At 45.7% G+C, this 13,555-nt stretch overlaps 1 long non-coding RNA gene across 1 annotated transcript in view; it reads left to right on the forward strand.

The window, feature by feature from the left end:
* LOC124613180 overlaps positions 1 to 9,259 on the forward strand; it is a 29,770-nt gene extending 20,511 nt beyond the window's left edge. The window contains exon 3 of the long non-coding RNA XR_006979616.1: positions 9,198 to 9,259. This is a non-coding gene — a long non-coding RNA (uncharacterized LOC124613180). The remainder of the gene's footprint in view (positions 1 to 9,197) is intronic.
* Positions 9,260 to 13,555: the final 4,296 nt, after the last annotated feature.

The following is a 13,555-nucleotide window of genomic DNA, read 5'->3' on the forward strand; positions in this document are numbered from 1 at the left end:
GCGGGTTCGGGGGTTAGAATAGGCCCGCGGTATTCCTGCCTGTCGTAAGAGGCGACTAATAGGAGTCTCAACTGTTTCGGCCTTTAATGTGATGGTCCCCATTAGGGTTTGACCTCCATTTTTCCAAATTCAACAGAAGTAAGAGCCTTTTGGGGAAGGACCCCTTATGTGGTGCACCATCAGTCCTCTGTGCCCTAAGACCTTGGCACTCTTTATCGTCTGGGTGTCGTAACTGCACCCTCCATCCCTCATTTTGGGCACACACACCTGATGGATTGTGTAAGTTACGCCCTTAGTGCATCATCATCTGCACCCACGATCACTATGGACTACCCATGGCACCCAAAATCCAGCACGGTAGCCAGCCCGTTGTGGTGGGGTCGTCATGTACCCTCTAGGTTGTAGCCCCCTGACAACACAGGGATCGTACTGCCGATGCCTGAACTGCCGCCTCCCCACGTAAGCCTAGGAGTAGATGCCCGTCTCTCCGGGGCATCAGGATTCCCGGCAACGGCCATCCTGCTAGGTGGCCTTTGCTGTGGCTGGGTGCCACCCGTGGGGAGAGCCCCTGGTCGGAGTGGGTGGCATCGGGGCGGATACCCCGCAATGAAATGGGTACAATCTCAATCCGGTGGTCGCACGACCACCAACGTCTCTAAGCGCAATAAAGTAGACTTTAACGCTGTGGCATATAACCCCAAATCGTCCCCTTCCCTAGCCACGCCCTGGGAGGGACGCAGGGCTGCGGACAGACAGGAACCATATTCACCGCGATATCTTGTGTGCAGCAGAACTGATGGGGATTCATTTTTGGGGACTAAGCCTCTGTTCTTTGTGACCCATCTTGAATATAAGTTCGGGGAAGTGGCCCCTCTTTCCAAAATGCGGAGCGGGGCCATTTTGATACAAGCACCTTCCTCTGCACAGTCAAGGGCGTTGCTCGCCTGTGAGAAGCTTGGTGACATACCTGTTAACGTCACTCCCCATAAGTCACTAAATTTGGTCCAGGGGATTATCTTTCATAAAGATCTTCTGCTACCGTCTGATGACGAGCTACGGGAGAACCTGGCACGACGAGGTGCACACTTCGTTCGTCGTGTCTTTAGGGGACCCAAGGATAATAGGATCGCTTCCGGTGCTTTCATCCTGGCCTTTGAGGGCAACTGCTTGCCTGAGAAGGTCAAGGTCATGATCTACCGGTGCGATTTCAAGCCCTATGTCCCGCCCCCTATGCGATGCTTCCAGTGCTGGAAATTCGGGCACGTGTCCTCCAGATGCACTGCCAGCCCCACATGTCGCGATTGTGGACGACCTTCGCATCCAAATGCTCCGTGTGCTCCACCTCCCACCTGCGTTAACTGTGGGGAGCATCATTCTCCCTGCTCGCCAGATTGTGCAGTCTACCAACGAGAGCGGAAGATACAAGTAATTAAGACCCTGGACCGTTTAACTTACCAAGAGGCGAGGAAGAAATTAGAATGGCTCAACCCCACACCTATGTTGAGGAGTTATGCTGCTGTAACACTGCAGCCACCAGTTCCTGCAAAGACTCCTTTGACAGTTGGCCCACCGAACAGTCATGTTTCGCCTGCCCCACCACCGGTGGGGGCCACTCTCTCTTCCACTGCTCCCAAAACACACAGTTCGGGAGCAGTGCGCCCCAAGCAACCGAGGACGTCGGTCCCCACCTCTCAGCCGGAGCGGCGACAGCCCTCTCTGGCTCCTCAGCCGGGGAAGCGACAGCTCTCTCCGGCTGCTCAGCCGGAGACGCAACAGCCTCCTCTGGCCTCACTTGTTCGGAAGGGATCCCTTGGGGGAGTCCCTTCCAAGGACTTCCCCAGTGTCTCACAAGACACTAGCCAGTGGCTGAAGAAGCCACCAGCTGCTGGTCGAAGGGCTTCACGCTCTTCCTCTGTTCCTGATAATGCGTCAGGAAAGCCCTCCCAGCATGCCAACCCTCCTCCGAAAGACAAGAGAGAGAAGAGGAAGCTCTCCAAGAAGGATAAGGACCCAGTGGTTCCTGCACCAACGCTTCCTGTCAGCTCAGCCTCTGAGGATGAGGTCGAGCTCTTTGCGTCCCCTGATGACCTGGATCTCGCCGTCTCCTCAGAAACGATGGCCGTAGCGATGTCCGTCACTCAGTCGGTGGCAGCATGTGACCCTGCCCAGTAATTTGCCTTTTCAGTGCCTGAATGCCTCTACAGGACACGCTTTGTACAATCCTCCAGTGGAATTGTGGCGGTTATTTTAGCCATCTACCTGAGCTGCGTCAGCTTGTAAGCTTGACACCTGCTTTATGCATTGCTCTCCAGGAAACCTGGTTCCCGGCAATGCGGACCCCTGTCCTCCGTGGATACAGGGGTTATTACTGCAACCGAAGCACTTACAATAGTGTGTCAGGTGGAGCCTGCGTGTATGTCCTTACCTCTGTATATAGTGCTCCTGTGCCCCTTCAAACATCTTTGGAAGCTGTGGCTGTCCGCGTAAGGACTACCCAGGACATAAACGTCTGCAGTGTCTATCTCCCTCCAGGTGGTACAGTCTCCCTGACCGAATTGGCTGCACTTGTCGCCCAACTTGCCACGCCTTTTCTTCTCCTTGGGGATTTTAACGCCCACAATCCCCTGTGGGGTGGATCGAAGATTACTGGCCAAGGCAGAGATGGCGAGAATCTCATCTCCCAACTTGATCTCTGCCTCTTAAACACTGGCGCTGCCACGCATTTCAGTGTGGCGCATGGCACGTTCTCGGCCATAGATCTGTTGTTGTGCAGCCCAGGGCTTTTACCATCGGTCCACTGGAGAGTCCATGATGACTTGTGTGGTAGTGACCATTTTCCCATCTTCCTTTCACTACCCCAGCGTCGATCCCATGAACGCCTGCCTAGGTGGGCATTTAGCAAGGCAAACTGGGAAACATTCTCCTCTGCTGCCACTGTTGCATCTCTCCCCCACAGTACCATCGATGTGGTGGTTGAGACACTGACTGCAGCGATTGTTTCCGCTGCAGAACGTACCATTCCTCGTTCGTTAGGGTGCCCCCGGCGAAAGGCAGTGCCTTGGTGGTCTCCGGAGGTCGCTGAATCCATTAAAGAACGTCGGCGGGCTCTTCAGCGACATAAGTGGCACCCGTCTTTGGAGAACCTCATTTTCTTCAAATGTCTCCGTGCTCAGGCACGGCGGCTCATCAAGAGTCGGAAACAGGAGCGCTGGGAGAGGTACGTTTCCACCATTGGTTCCCGTACTTCACCCTCCCAGGTGTGGATGAAGATTCGGCGCATCTTTGGAGTGCAGCACTCTACAGGTGTCCCAGGGCTTACCATCAACGGGGCGGTATCCACCGATGCTGATGCAATCGCCGAGCATTTCGCACAGCAGTATGTTCGGGCCTCTGCGTCGGGGAATTACCCGCCTGCGATTCGCGCGCTTAAACGCCAGGAGGAAGGCAAACGGCTTTCTTTTGCTTCTCGCCACCCTGAGACGTATAACGCCCCATTTAGTTTGTGGGAACTCCAAAGCGCCCTGGCACAGTGCCCCGATACGGCCTCTGGGCCAGATGGCATCAACAATCAGATGCTCAAACACCTGTCCCCGGTCTGTCAGCGATGTGTTCTTGCCGTCTTCAACCGCATATGGGGTGATGGTGTCTTTCCGTCGCAGTGGCGAGAAAGTACCATCATTCCGGTGCTGAAGCCTGGTAAGGACCCGCTTACTGTGGATAGCTATCGACCCATCAGCTTGATAAATACTCTGTGCAAGCTACTGGAACGTATGGTGAGTCGACGGCTGTGTTGGCTGCTCGAGTCTCGGGGTCTTCTGGCTCAGTGCCAGAGCGGCTTCCGTCAGGGCCGTTCCACCGCCTATACTTTGGTCTTTCTTGAGTCTGCAATCCGCACTGCTTTCTACAGGCGCCAACACCTTGTCTCCCTCTTTTTCGACCTCTCCAGAGCATATGACATGACGTGGCGGCACCATATACTCGCCACGTTGCACGGATGGGGTCTCCGGGGCTCTCTCCCCATTTTTATTCAGAATTTTTTATCTGTTCGGACATTCCGCGTTTTAATTGGCACATCCCATAGTTCACTTCATATCCAGGAGAATGGCGTTCCACAGGGCTCAGTATTGAGTGTGCCCCTTTTCCTTGTGGCCATAAATGGCCTTGCAGCAGCAGTTGGGTCGTCTGTCTCACCCACGTTATATGCTGACGATTTCTGCATCTTGTTCAGCTCCTCCACCATTAGTGTTGCAGAACGTGGGTTGCAGGGAGCCATACGCAAGGCGCAGGCATGGGCCCTATCTCATGGGTTTCAATTTTATCCTGCAAAGACTTTTTTTATGCACTTTTGTCGGTGCCGAACTGTCCATCCCCACCCTGAGCTCTATCTTCAGGATGCCATTCTCAAGGTTGTTGACACTTACCGTTTTCTGGGATTGCTGTTCGATGCCCGGCTTACTTGGCTTCGACATATTCATCAGCTCAAGCGTCAGTGCTGGCAGCATCTGAATGCCCTTCGCTGCCTCAGCAACACAACTTGGGGTGCCAATCGTAATACGCTGCTGCAGCTCTACAAAGCCCTTGTGCTGTCCCGGCTTGATTATGGGAGTGTGGCGTATGTCTCAGCGTCGCCCTCAGCATTGCAACTGCTGCACCCCGTTCACCACTGTGGGGTTCGACAGGTGACAGGAGCATTCCGCACCAGCCCTGTGGACAGCATACTTGTGGAGGCAGGTGTACCTCCACTGCGATTGAGGCTCCAACATTTACTGGCCGCTTATGCTGCCCATGTTTTTAGCTTGCCTGGGCATCCAAACTATCGTCTCCTGTTCCCACAATCGGTCGTCCATCTTCCTGAACGTCGGCCCCGGTCAGGTTGTACGATCGCGGTCCGCGTCAAAGAGCTTCTCTCTGGGCTTACGGTTTTTACAGTTCCACCTCCTTTCCGGGCCACTTTGCGGACACCCCCATTGTGTGTTCCTCACCCTTGCCTTCGGCTCGACATGGCACAGGGCCCGAAGGACTCCGTCCCTCCAGAGGCCTTCCGCTGCCGTTTTTATTCCATCTTGACCACGTATCAGGGCTCTGGCATTGTATACACTGACGGTTCAATGGTTGCTGGTCGTGTCGGATATGCGCTTACTCTAGGGGACCATTCTGAACAACGTTCCTTGCTGGATGGCTGCAGCGTTTACACAGCTGAGCTGGTCGCCATCTTTTGTGCCCTAGAGTATATCCGCTTCTGCTCAGGTGAGTCCTTTGTTATCTGTAGCAATTCCCTGAGCAGTTTACGAGCTCTCGACCAGTATTTCCCTCGTTCTCGTCTGGTGATGGCTGTCCATGAGTCCCTGCATACTCTTGCACGTAACGGCCGCTCTGTGGTCTTTGTGTGGACCCCAGGCCATGTTGGGATCCCCGGCAATGAGAATGTTGACCGCCTGGTGAAAGAGGCCATCAGTAAACCACCTCTGGAGATTGGCCTCCCGGCGACTGATTCGCGGGCACTATTACGCCGCAAAGTTTTCGAATTCTGGGACACTGAATGGCGCAACCTGCCCGTGCCAAACAAACTCCGTCGTATCAAGGAGATGACGACTGTTTGGCGGTCATCCCTGCGAGCCACCCGCAGGGACTCAGTCGTCGTTTGTCGGCTCCACATTGGCCACACCCGACTGACGCACAGTTATTTACTGTGTCGTGAGGATCCTCTTATTATGCGTTCAGTTAACTAAGTAGAAATTAGTAATATCTTATCTCAGTGAGGAACTTGAAACTTTCAGGACAGGTCAGGAGCATGTAGAGGTGCTCTTCCTCTACTTGAAAAGAACAGTTGACCACACACTGAGTAGATAGGTTCCTAGTAGAACAGTTCATAATGGGATGGAACCTCCGTGGTATACAGTCACTGTAAAGAAAACGTCTAAAGGAACAGAGATTACTGCATAATAGGTGTAAAACAAAGTGTAGGATTATAGATTGAGAGACGCTGGATGAAACATGTTTGGCTGTCAAGAGAGCAATGCATGAAGCCTTCAATGGCTACTGTAGCAGAATATTGTCAAATGACATTTCACAAAATCCAAATAAATTCTGGTCGTATGTAAGGGCTGTTAGTGGCACAAAAGTTAGTGTCCAGTCCCTAGCAAGTGAGACAGGAACTGAAATTGAGGGTAGCAAAGTAAAAGCTGAAATTCTGAACTCGATTTTCAAATGTTCCTTTGCAAATAAAAACCCAGGAGAACTGCTCCAATTCAATCCTCGTACACTGAAAAAATGAACGAAATAGGTATTAGTGTCAGTTGTGTTGAGAAACAGTTGAAATCATTAAACAAAGCTCCAGACCCCGATGGAATCGCAGTCAGATTCTATATTGAATTTGTGGCTGAGCTATCCTCTCTTCTCACTGTAATCTATCCAAAAAACCTTACCCAGTTTTTGGAAAAAGTTACAGATCACACCCGTCTACAAGAAGGGTTGTAGGAGTGACAAAACTACCATCCAGTAGCCTTGACATCGATTTGTTGTAGATTCTTAGAAAATATTTTGAGCTCAAACATAATGAGGTATCTCGAACGGAACTACCTTCTCAATATCAACCAGCATGGTTTTCAAAAACATAGATGATATGAAATCCAACTCTCACTTTTCTCACATAACTTGCTGAAAGCATTGGATCAAGGCAACAGGTAGATAGTGTTTTTTGATTTCCTAACAGTATTTGACTCTGTTCCACACCTACACTGACTGTGAAAAGTACGATCATATGGGGTATCAAGTGAAATTCATAACTGGATTGAGGACTTTTTGATAGGAAGGACACAGCATGTTACCTTGGATGGAGAGTCATCATCAGATGTAGAAGTAACTTCAGGTGTGCCCCAGGGAAGTGTGTTGGGGCCCTTGCAGTTCTTGTCCATTAATGACCTTGCTGTAAATCAGGATTTTTGCAGATGATGCAGTTATCTGTAATGAAGTGCTATTTCAGAGAAGCTGCATAAATATTCAGTCAGATCTTGATGAGATTTCAACATAGTGCAGTGATTGGCAACTTGCTCTGAATGTTTAGAAATGTATAAACTTAGTATCCTGTGACTATAATATTGGTGAGTCACTGTCGGAATCTGCCAACTCGTACAAATACCTGTGTGTAACACTTTGTAGAAATATGAAATGGCATGATCACATAGGTTCAGTTGTGAGTAAAGCAGGTTGTAGACCTTGCCCTAGACTATTGCTACAATGTGTGGGACTTGTACCAGATAAGACTAGCAGGAGACATTGAATGTATACAAAGAAAGGCAGCATGGTCACAGGTTTGCTTAATCCATGGGAGAGTGTCACAGAGATACTGAAGGAACTGAAATGGCAGACTGTTGAAGACAGGTGTAAACTATCCCAAGAAAGTGTATTAGCAAAGTTTCAAGAACTGTCTTTAAATGATTACTCTAGGGATATACCACAACCCCCCCCCCCCCCCCCCCCCCCCCCCCCCACATATTGCTCTCACAGGGGTCGTGAAGATAAGATTAGGATGATTACTGCTCACACAGAGGCATTCAGACAAATTCAGACAATCATTCTTCCACGCTCCATACATGAATGAAACAGCAAGAAACCCTGATAACTGGTACAATGGGACTTACCCTGTACCATGCACCTCCTGGTGGATTGCAGATTACAAACGTAGATGTGAACTGACAGTCTCTTACATGTGCATGAGGGAAACATCTAATCACCTTTATTTTACCAAGACAAAAATTATGAGTTACTAAAGTTTCAAACCTTGACAGGAAATAATGGATTAGGCTGTCCATAAATTATAAACTAACATTATTGTGATGATGGAAAGTGTCATATAAAGATGTGAAACAAATACTAACAAAGAGATAGAGGGGCTGGCCAGTACAGCCAATAGATACACAAAACATAACAGAAAATTTACGTATCGTAGCTTTTGGAACTTTGTTCCTTCATCAGGGAGGAGAGAGGGGAAAGAAGGGGAAGAAGAGAAAGTGGATTCAGTTACTCACAACCCAGGTTATGAAGCAACAGGGTAGAGGTAAACAGGGAGGGTAGCAAAGATGGAGGCATGGGTGTATACTCTACAGTATGTCAACATGTTGCCTTGACCTGTTTGATCACCAGGTCTGGCTCCAATTCAGTGCACACGGGACATCATCGAACAACTCCAGTGTCTCCCAAAAACAGCATTAACCATCCCTGTTTCGATGACAATGTGAAACAGGCATGGAACTTCATCCCACAAACTCATATCCAGCACAATGCATGCATGTTTGCATGCTTACATTTGGGCAGTTACACTGGATTTCAATGTATTAGTGTATCACATTTGCAATGGTGTATCTCGCACTTATATTATCCTGTGATCTTGCAACATTAATCACTTAAATAAGTTACTTAGACATATATGTTCCTGAAATTTCATTACTCTACGTTAATTACTTTTTGGTGTTGCAAATTTTTTTTTTTTTGCAGTGTACATGATGACTACAATAATACATTATAATGTTTCTCCAGTGGTTTCAACATTAACTTTTTAACAGAAAAGATTTTGCTTACAGTTCATTTTTTAGTTAACATTTCTAAACTTTTTAACAATCCATATTAAAGCTAGCAATAGTAACTATATTAATAATTGCTGCTGTAAACAGTTACACATATGGACATCAGTTTTGAATAATGGGTTTTGAGTGTAAATAATGTTTTATGTAAGTGTTTGTATTGATAATTAAAATTAAATGTCATGTAATGAATGTCCAGATACTCATATAAAAAGTTTTGTTGGATCAAGTTATTTACGAACGCGATGTACTGTGTTCTTCCATTAGAGAATGAGACTGTATTGTTTATCGGTTTCATTACAAAATGCTAATAAGCTTTTAGTTAGAAAACCTTCTATAACTAGAATTATTAATATGAGAAAAATAGGAACAGTGAAAGAACGGAAGATCAGTTGCAGAAACAAGAGTAGCTCTGAGTTGCAAGAGTGGTTGCTTTTCCCACACATGTAATTAACTGGCATTATCGCCACTATTAACTTACCATGGTTTCACATCTCATCTGTTCATTGTTCCCCATGTCCTGCCCTTCTGTTCCCCCTTCCTATTAGATCATATATGCCTCTGTTACTGTAATCGGTATGTAAACAATAATTATCACATGACCTTTTTTTGTTACAGGTTGTAATATTTGACATTGCAGCTTTTGAAAATGGAGCAGGATGTTGTGCCCTCTCTCCTATTGGAGTGTTTCTCTGTGATCTGAATTGGAGGCAGACAATTCACTTGAACGTCTCGACGCGCAGGTCACCGAAGTGGCGTCAAATCGAAAGACCTGCACCAGGCGAACGGTCTACCCGACGGGAGGCCCTAGCCACACGACATTTCCATTTTTACTTGAACGTCCATTGCTGTTGTTGATGTCTTTGAATCATGTTGGTTCTTTGTGATTAATAAAAAAATTATACAATCCAATGGTTTCTTCGCCTTGTCTTTAAAAATTCCAGACCTATTGTGCAAACACATATTTTGAGAGTTATACATCTGAGCCTTTTTGTGGAAAGTGCGTTTCACACATACTTTCAAGATAAATTGAATAATGACCCCCATTTTGTGTGTTGGGGAAGATAATTTGATACAGCTAAATGCATATACGGGTACACACATTTGCTCGCGCCTGAGACAAAGTGAGAGTGATTCAAAGGAAGAATTCACTACTTTTTACCTACTTTCTGAATAACTCGTACTTTCGTCAGAAATGTCACACTGCAAAGTTGATTAGGTAAAGGGACAAAAATGAGAGTAAAATATAATTTGAATATCAGAAAAAATAACCACTTAGTTTCCAGAATGAGATTTTCACTCACCACTTAGTGTTTGTGTAATACTTTACGGCAAGCGTAAAATTAATTTTTAAACATTGGGAAATCTGGGATGGAATAACAATAATATGAAATAGGATAGCTTTCTGCTCCCCACCTAGAGAAGACACTGAGTGGCAGACTGGCACATTGATGGAAGATTTTTAGATATTAGAAAGTATGGGACAGCCCTCATCAAGCAGGTGTGGTGGTGTGAGGCTGGGGTGGGAGCAGGTAAAGGACAGGTGAGACAGAGAGACTAGCAAAGGTTTACATAACGGGGTTTACAGGAGTGAAGAATATGCCACAGCTAAAGTGTCTAGGTTTCGTTCCTGTGGCCCCACACCTCAATGCCCTCCCCTGCTCCCATTCCAATCTCACACACTGTTACTGTCCCCCTAGTACACTTCTCTCTGTCTGTCCACCTCCACACTCCCAACCAGCAGAGACTCCCTATGCTGAGGTGGGCTCTGTCCATTAGATTACACTCGTAAGATAAAAATAAACATTATGCAGCATGAAAGAATTATCTGTGTGGGATGGAAATATGTAGATGTGATGTACGTGCACAGACAAAAAAAAAAAAAAAATAAAATAAAATAAAAATTACAATGTCAGAAAAATTGATTGATTAATTCAAGATAAAGAGCTTCACAAATTGAGCAAGTTGGTTCACCTCTGACTCTTGAGCAAGCTTGGCATTGATAGATTTGTTGGATGTCCTACTGAGGGACATCAAGCCAAATTCTATCCAAGTGGCGCATTGTATTGTCTAAATCATGAGCTGGTTGGGTGGCCCTGCCCATAATGCCCCAGACATACTCAGTTGGGGAGAGATCCCGTGACCTTGCTGGCAAAGATAAGGTGTGGCAAGTATGAAGACGAATTGTGTGTGGGCAGGCATTATCTTGCTGAAATGTAAGCAAATGATGGCTTGTCATGAAGAGAAACAAAATGGGGTTTATAATATCGTCAACAGATGTCTGTGTTGTAATGGTGACACAGATGACAACCAAAGGGGTCCTGTTATGAAAAGAAATGGCACAGTAGACCATCAGTCCTCGTTTGGCTGTATGGCAGCCAGCAGCCAGGTTGGTATCGCACTGCTATCTGGTGTGCCCCCAGGCACGTCCCTGGTCTGGAATTGCATTGACTGGAATATAATTGGCTTCAGTGATGAATCCCACTATGAACTGAGCCCCAATGATCAGCACAGATGTGTCTGAAGACGCCCCAGACGGTGGGATGCCACCGTGAATGTCACATCCCATATGGTCCAACTACCAGGACTGATGATCTGGGGTGCGATTTCTTTTCCTAACAGATCCCTTTTGGTCAACAGACGACTATGCTGTAGGGGTGACATGGATGCCCCCCCTACAGCATAGTCGTCTGTTGACAATACTGTACATCCTATTTTGTTTCCCTTCTTGGCAAGCCATACATTGCTTACATTTCAGCAAGATAATGCCTGTCCGCACACAGCTTGTCCTCGTGCTTGCCAAACCCTAGCTTGGCCAGCAAAGTTGCTGGATCTCTCCCCAATTGAGAATGTAAGGAGCATTATGGGCAGGGCCATTAGACCACCTCGGGATTTTGACTATCTACCGTGACATTTGAATAGAATTTGGCATGATGTCCCTCTGTTGGACATCCAACAACTCTATCAGCCAGAGCCAAGCTTGTATAAGGGCCAGAGGTGGACCATCTCATCCAATTTGTGATGCTCTTTCTCTTGAATAAATCATCCAGTTTTTTCTGAAACTGTAATTATTTTTCTGTCTTCACATGTATGTCACATTTACTGATTTCAGCCCTATTTGGTATTTGGATAATTCCTTCAGTACCTAAGTGTTTTTTTTGAGTATATAGTATCTGACAGTTTTTTTTTTTTCAGTATGCTTGTCTGCTGCCCATTGCCTGCTCTAACTGGTTAGTAGCAATCTGTCCTATTTCATATTGTTGGAATTAACTTTTGACACTCAATATTTATGATGCAAGCAAACTGTTATTGCCACTTGACATGATGGTGAATGGTACTCTGTTAGCCATTGGCACAAATGGATTGACATGATAAAACAAGGGTCCACAGCTTTTACAAACTTTTTGGATGTGATAAATACAGCTTACTGCTGTCAATACTTTTCTTAATTACAATATTGATCGTTTGTTATTTTCAAGCATACATGTCAGGTGCCACGACACCTTTGAATTACTGCAAATGGACAAAGATGACCAGACTCATTTCTCTTCAGTAGAAACAACTATTGACAAGAGAAGAAACTTGATGTCATTCAAATCTACTTTTTCATTGGTAGAGATCTTTCACTCATGGGATTAGCAGCAGAGATTAAAAAGAAGCAGCAGCAAACAGATCCAAGGCATCCATTGTTTGGAACTCATGTTCTTCCATCACAACTCCTTATAATAGTATCAGCTCTGGAGAACTAAGTCCCGATTCATTTTCTTGTAACAAAATAGACTGCCATTACCTTGCAGTTAAAAATGGGAAGCTTTACATGAATGTCCTACATGCAGTTTTTTTATACTTGTGCTCTTTGAGTTCCTGTCCTAGAATACATTAAAATATTAAAAAATGTGTAAATTAATCTTTGAAACAATCCAAACCTTTCAATGGAAACCAGGAAAGACTTAGAAACATTATCATTAAAAAAAAAAAAAAAAAAATCAAGGAAAGGTAATGTAAGGAACAATCAGGAAAAGTCCGCTGTACCCTTCCTGTTGTGTACTGTTATTGTTATTCTTAATTTTTTAAAATTTGATAACGGCCATTAAAGACCACGCAGAATAGCAATTGCACATTACTAGAAGCTGGCTTTGCATTCTTCCTCCAACAGCCCGTTGTATTTGCTCAGCGTAGAAGCCTTTAAAGTTGTAACTCTGGTCGGTCTGAGACGCCGCCTAGATTTAATCCAGCCTGTCAAAGATCCCTTTGTCATTCCCCTGAACTATGTCAGAAACTTTAGGGTTCTTTCCAAGAGTATTAAAAATCTGTTTTGTCAACCTGACCTTCAAACTTTCGTCTTCCTGACTCGACAGGTGCAGGCAGTATTTCTCGATTTCTGAACAGCTTTTGACTTAGTGCCAGATTGATGCTTATTATCAAAATTGCTACCGTGAGGGGTATCGAGTGAAATTTGTCACTGTAATTGAGGATATTTTGGTAGGAATGACTTACATGTTATCTTGGCTGGGGAGTCATCATCTGATGTAGAAGTAACCTCAGATGTGTCATAGAGAGGTATGTTGTGACCATTGCTGTTCATGTTCATGTACATTAATGACTTTGCAGACAATATTAATAGTAAAGCACTCTTTTCACAAATAGTGCATTTATCTAGAATAAAGTGCAGTCTGAAAGAAATTGTACAAACATTCGTCAGATCTTGATAATTTCAAACTTTCTTTTAAATGTTCAGACATGTAAAATCGTGCATTTTGCAAAGTGAAGAAAACGCAGTGTGGTATGACTACAGTATCAGGGTGTCTTGCTTGGATTAAGTCTATTCGTACAATTACCTGGGTGAAGCACTTTGTAGGGATATGAAATGAACAGTCATATGGGCCTACTCAGTGGTAAGGCAGGCGAAAGAGTGAGATTTTTTTTTGTAGAATACCATAGAAATGCAGTCATTCTACAAATCGTTTGTATGATCC

This window comes from Schistocerca americana, chromosome 4 (genome assembly GCF_021461395.2).
Source record: "Schistocerca americana isolate TAMUIC-IGC-003095 chromosome 4, iqSchAmer2.1, whole genome shotgun sequence".
Lineage (NCBI taxonomy): Eukaryota > Metazoa > Arthropoda > Insecta > Orthoptera > Acrididae > Schistocerca > Schistocerca americana.